The 6,230-nt window shown below is 35.3% G+C and overlaps 1 protein-coding gene across 1 annotated transcript in view; it reads left to right on the plus strand.

Moving 5' to 3' along the window:
* Positions 1-6,230, plus strand: part of LOC108358158 (paraplegin-like) — a 275,868-nt gene that overhangs the window by 240,749 nt on the left and 28,889 nt on the right. The window lies entirely within an intron of this gene.

Raw genomic sequence — 6,230 nt, forward strand, 5'->3', positions numbered from 1 at the left:
TTTGAACTTGCAAAATCTCGATAACGAATGGAGAGAACACGCATTGTTCGATCATAAGAATATTCATATTGATTATTCATTAGATCCAGAAAATTAATGGAAAAAGCTTTTGAATTAAAAGATTCTTCAGGTTCATATACATAAGTTTTCCAATAAAAAATGTGAAGGACTGACTCGAGGACCAGATTGATTTAACTTAAAATTAATTTGAATTTAATTTTTTATCAGGTGATCACTATTTTTAAAAAAATAAGAAGCTATTGCACATCTACAGGCCAAGCCCTTTAATTTGATACCTCATTTTGTAAAATTGAACTAACATTACAGATCTGATGATATGACTAAAAAGCTTTCGCGTATTATGTATACATATGTATGTATGTATATATATGGATGCACAATGTACGGCTGACTTCCAAAACGTAATAATACAATGTTTGGAAACTGTTATACTGCGGTATTCAAACTGTTTGTATATGCAGAGTTGCGACACATTACAACCATATAAATTGCATCTTTTAAATATTCAATATAGCAATGAATTAACATAGAAAAATGTAATCTTAGGCTAACTGCACACCTGTCGTCCAATCATAGTTGCGTTATCGTCTCGCCCTGAAATTTTGAGCCGAGCACATGCATTTCAAAGGAGATCTGCACACTTGTCGTTATCTGCTAGTTATCGGCAAATCGTAGAAGATGCAGAAACGGATCCCTGCAGGGAAACCGCGGACTAGTGAATCAAATTTCTAGTTCCGTACTAGGTCTTCATCGCCAAAAAAGAACTAGTCCGATAGGAACTAGAGCCCCACCAGTCCGAAATCGGCGAAAAGTGGTACATTTAAAATACTAATTTTTTTCAGTTTTTTTCACTAGAAAGCGATATCTAAAGTGACGAATTTAAAAATGGTTCGGAACTATAGAAAAAGAGATGCAGAACGAACTAGATCTTATTTGTCGAATTTAGAACTAGTTCGGAACTATCGGCAAAGGGATGCAGCAGGGGGCTTGTTTACTTTACATACATATGTGTTCGGCGGCTTTTTTGTTCAAATACGATTCTATTCTGCACTTCGCAGATGCCTTTTCAAAATTTGTGTTAACATTTCAACATTCTTGGGACCGTCTGGAATCTAATAGCGAGCACCTCTCAAACTCAGCTACAGCTAAAGGTATGAAAAGATTGAAAAATCATGATACTTTTTTCTTTCGTCTGTCGACTTTAGAACTGGTTCGGAGCTGTAGAATATATGAGGAGTTCGGAACTATTAAAAAAGGGATGCAGCAGGGGGCAATTGGCACTTCCTAGGAAATCGCCATGTTAAATTCGCCAGTTGCTTGCATGCAAAAAAGATTTATCGCGAACCAGTACTGGGTCTAAATGTACTAGAAGCGCAACAGTTCAGAACTAGAGATTTTCCCCACAGGGATAAGAACGGCACTGTCGTTTGCTAATCGTTGTGCACGCATTGTTTGTTTACATTTTATGGGGAAAAATTAGCGAAAAAGTGGAAATTATTAAAAAGTGGATAATTGCATTAAAATTCAATAAATGTGAGCGTTTTAACTATAAAATATGACGAAATTGTAAAAAGCCTATGTGTGCATGCACAAGATACATTTAAGGAAAAGAAAGGAAGAGATGTTACTGAAAAATTATGTCTCGAATTCTCATTTTCGTTGTTGGTGTTTCCGACAGGGTAGGAGTGTGATGTAATGTGGAACGATTTTCCGTCATCCCTTGTCAAATTTGGTTTGGAGACAAACCGGTTTCGGCGTTGTGCCATCTTCAGTGTCATTTTTCGTTCTGAATAGTTTCTGTTTGTCTGTCACTATTTATAGCCGTGTTAAATCGTCGTTGGTTCATAGTTAGGTACGTCTCAGCGGAAAAGAATATAATTATTAATAATTTAATAAAAGAATATAATCCGCTGAGACGTACCTAACTATGAACCCACGACGATTTAACACGGCTATAAATAGTGACAGACAAACAGAAACTATTCAGAACGAAAAATGACACTGAAGATGGCACAACGCCGAAACCGGTTTGTCTCCAAACCAAATTTGACAAGGGATGACGGAAAATCGTTCCACATTACATGTCTAGAATTGTTGCAGCACAGTCCATATTTTAAAAAATGCAGGTTTTTGTAATTATTTCGCGAAAATATCAACCAGAAAAACAGAAAATACCTCCTCGAAGTCAATTTTTAGACGCTAAATGAATTAAAATATCACGAACGAGTGAGCGAAAATGTAGACGTCATGTAATCGTTGCATCATGATTGTGACGATGAAGTAACTATGATTGGACGACCAATGTGCAGAAAGCCTTACCCTTCGACGTCAGCCATTGTTTACTTCAAAATGTCATCAAAGTATCAATTAGCTTAGCGATGTGCAGTTTGCTTTCTGTATACGCATCGATAACTTTTACGATACATTTTGGGACATGACACATCGTCAAAAATTACACATTTGCATTTAGAAATGCGTGACTTTGTATAGCTGCTTTGGAACTGACGGTTTGGAACTCAGCCTACATATCTATAATATGTATGTAGATACATATGTATGTAGGTACATGGGTACAAAATATGCTGCGATTAGCTTATACAGTGACGAGCAAAACTGTAACATGGTGTAACACTTTTTATTTCAGCCACCGCTATCTTTCCAACTTCTAACGACTTTCATACTTTTGTTTTATATTCTTATTGGTACACCCCTACTCCCTCTCTCATAAAGATTTGATGTCAATCCAACAGCAATAATAAAACAAGCAGCCAAAAATGTAAATTAAGGCCAATGTTACAGTTTTGCACTCAATTTCAGTTTTGCATTTTACAGTTATCTTTTACTTAGTTGGAAGTCAGAGGACTTTTTCCTGTATTGTAATTTATTCAAGAAGTGATTACCAGTAAATAATATGGTTAATCAGGAAACATAAATGTAAATAATAGATTTACTGCGGAAACGCGGGACCGTAGGAAAAGTGGAAAAACTTATGGAGCTCGCCACGTGAAAATGTTAAGACTGAGAAAAAATATAGCCTAAAATGTTATTAAGGACAAAGTAAGTCTGCCAAAAAATATTACGGTCCGATATCTTGTGAACTTAGTAGCAAGTAGCGCTGCAGCCACTATTACCGAAGCGCTTAAGGTATTAAAATTGAATGCAAATCAGTAGACAGCGAGGCGAAGAATTGTCAAATTGAACGCAAAGGCATAATAAAAGAAGAAAAAACGATTTTGATCAAAATACATGTGCGAGAGTGGTATCATTTTGCCGGATCGAACGAAAACCGGACCGTTGCCTATTGGGATATCTTAAGCCTTACAGAATGCAATAAAAAAACACATTTTTTAAGATTTAATTGAAGGTTAGTTGGTCTGACAAGAATAAATTCATCGCTTTCAATCAGATGGCCGGGTATGGTATTGGAAGACCCAAATTAAGCCTAAGCGCATCATGTAAGGCAAACTGTGAATCACAGTGGTCGGTCAATAATAGTTTGGGGTTGTATTTCAAAAATATTGTTGGTCCGTTAGTACGCAGTACCTCCACAATCCGCGGATATGAATCTCGTCGAAAATTTGCGAAATCAACTAAAAGCGTATCTTACTAAGTATGCAAGTCCGTCCAATGGAGTACATGAGCTATGAAAGCAAACCAAGGATATATGGGACGCTATACCGCCAGAATTTTTACAGAGATACAAATAAGGTATGCCAAATTGCATCCAGGAACTAAAAAAAGCAAAAGTGTATTGAACATCGTGTTAACAATTCTTTTTTTCGTGAAAATTGTCAAAAAGTTATTAAAAATATATAAGTGCAAAACTGTAACATATGCCTTAATTTACATTTTTGTCTACTGGTTTTATTATTGTTGTTGGATTGACTTCAAATCTTTATGAGAGAGGGAGTAGGAGTGTACCAATAAGAATATACAACAAAAGTATGAATGTCGTTAGAACTTGGAAAGATAGCGGAGGCTGAAATAAAAAGTTTGTTCGTCACTGTAGATATTTCCCCTCACCTGTGCAATCTGATTTTGTCTCTGCCAGCACCTAACTGTTTTTACACATGCACGTGTTTGCAAATTGATGACGAAGTGAATCAAATATATACTTACAAGATATCAACCAATACTTCCCATATACCAAACGAAAGGAGAACTGTTGAGTTTTTGATTAAAGAAAACAAAAACAAAAACAAAAACAAAATCATTCGAGCGGTTTTCGAGCATTTTGGTATTAAAAATAATTTGGAAATTTTTTCAACAATTTCTTGCCTGTAAAGGCTAGTTATTTGTTGAATTTATATAAAATTTTTACACGATAATATTTCTATTGCTCCAAGGAACCTATATACCGAAAATGAAAGTAACATCTGCCAACCATAAGTTGCTAGAGCACTTTAAAGGCTCAAAATTGACCCCAAAATAAGCCAATATTGACCGTTGTTTCTACGACAGACACCAGATCGGTTACTTACATAAATATATCTGTCCATAGGTTTGGAATTTTGTCTTTGAAATGGCACACTTTTCTTTGAAATCGCTTCATTAGTTCTCATGCAATAAGCGTTTTCGTGAATCTCTAAAAATTACAACTACAACATTTGAGCATAGCCTCCATATCGAAACGTAAGACATATTCTACGTCAAAATTCAAAAAAAAATAATAATTATGAGAAATGATAAAAACTTATCAACTGGTACCAATAAACAACGGTATACAATAAACAACGGTATTCGTCTGATTGTCACTCAAATTGATTTTTACAATCATTTTTAGAAGAAAACTAAGAATATTATACATTTTTGGAAAATGGGCGTAGCCACGCTCACTTATGGTTACATGTGTATATCTTGGTAACCGCTGAACCAATTTCATCCAAACTTGGCACAGTTGTTGGGCCTTGGTACATCATACCAAAAGACCGAAATTTTTTTAAATCGGACAATAACCACACCAACATCCCATATAACGTAATTTAGAGAAATACGAGATCCTCGATAAATCAGTAAATATTAAATCTAATTTATTCAAAATTGATGCTTGCAACAATTCTCTACCAAGAAATATGCTTATGATACAATTTTGGAAAATGGGCGTGACACCGCCCACTTATGATCACATGTATCTCGGTAACCGTTCTATCAATTTGTACCAAACTCGGTATGGTTATTGTGCTTGCCACATAAAAGCAAAACTTTGAAAATTATTGAAATCGGACTAAAATTTCGGCCGCTTTTCATATAACGGTAAATTTCAGATATGCTTGAAACTTCAATATTTCGAAATTTAAGGTTGCTAATTTACTCAAAATTGAAACACCCCGGCTTACCATGTAGCGGTGGCTTTCGGAAAGGTGAAAAACATGTATTAGTACTTGCGCCGGGTGTTTAATGTTCAGCTCCGTCCGAACTTAGACTTTCTTACTTGCTAATAAAAACGATGACTTATGTTGATTATATCTTTTTTAATGTTATTCCTAACATTCGCATCCGCATTCCGAAAATGCGAATCATTCGAAACATCCCTAGTAGCAGCGGCAAACTACAATATTGATATTGTAATTTCTATACCACATGTGTGCCCCAGACATAATTTATTTTCACATACAAATTTTTTAGCCCCAAACACCACCTCTAAAACGATCCCAGGAATATTTTTATACCCGAGCGCACTTGTGCACAAGGGTATTATAACTTTGTTCACATAACGGTTGTTTGTAACAGGCAAAACGAATCGAGATAGATATAGACAAATGTATACATAAATGATCAGGTTGTTGGCCTTGGTACATCATACCAAAAGACCGAAATTTTTTTAAATCGGACAATAACCACACCAACATCCCATATAACGTAATTTAGAGAAATACGAGATCCTCGATAAATCAGTAAATATTAAATCTAATTTATTCAAAATTGATGCTTGCAACATATCTCTACCAAGAAATACGCTTATGATACAATTTTGGAAAATGGGCGTGACACCGCCCACTTATGATCACATGTATCTCGGTAACCGTTCTATCAATTTGTACCAAACTCGGTATGGTTATTGTGCTTGCCACATAAAAGCAAAACTTTGAAAATTATTGAAATCGGGCTAAAATTTCGGCCGCTTTTCATATAACGGTAAATTTCAGATATGCTTGAAACTTCAATATTTCGAAATTTAAGGTTGCTAATTTACTCAAAATTGATACACC

The sequence above is a fragment of the Rhagoletis zephyria genome, unplaced genomic scaffold (genome assembly GCF_001687245.7).
Source record: "Rhagoletis zephyria isolate East Lansing unplaced genomic scaffold, Rhagoletis_zephyria_1.1 Rzeph_scaffold_00217, whole genome shotgun sequence".
NCBI lineage: Eukaryota > Metazoa > Arthropoda > Insecta > Diptera > Tephritidae > Rhagoletis > Rhagoletis zephyria.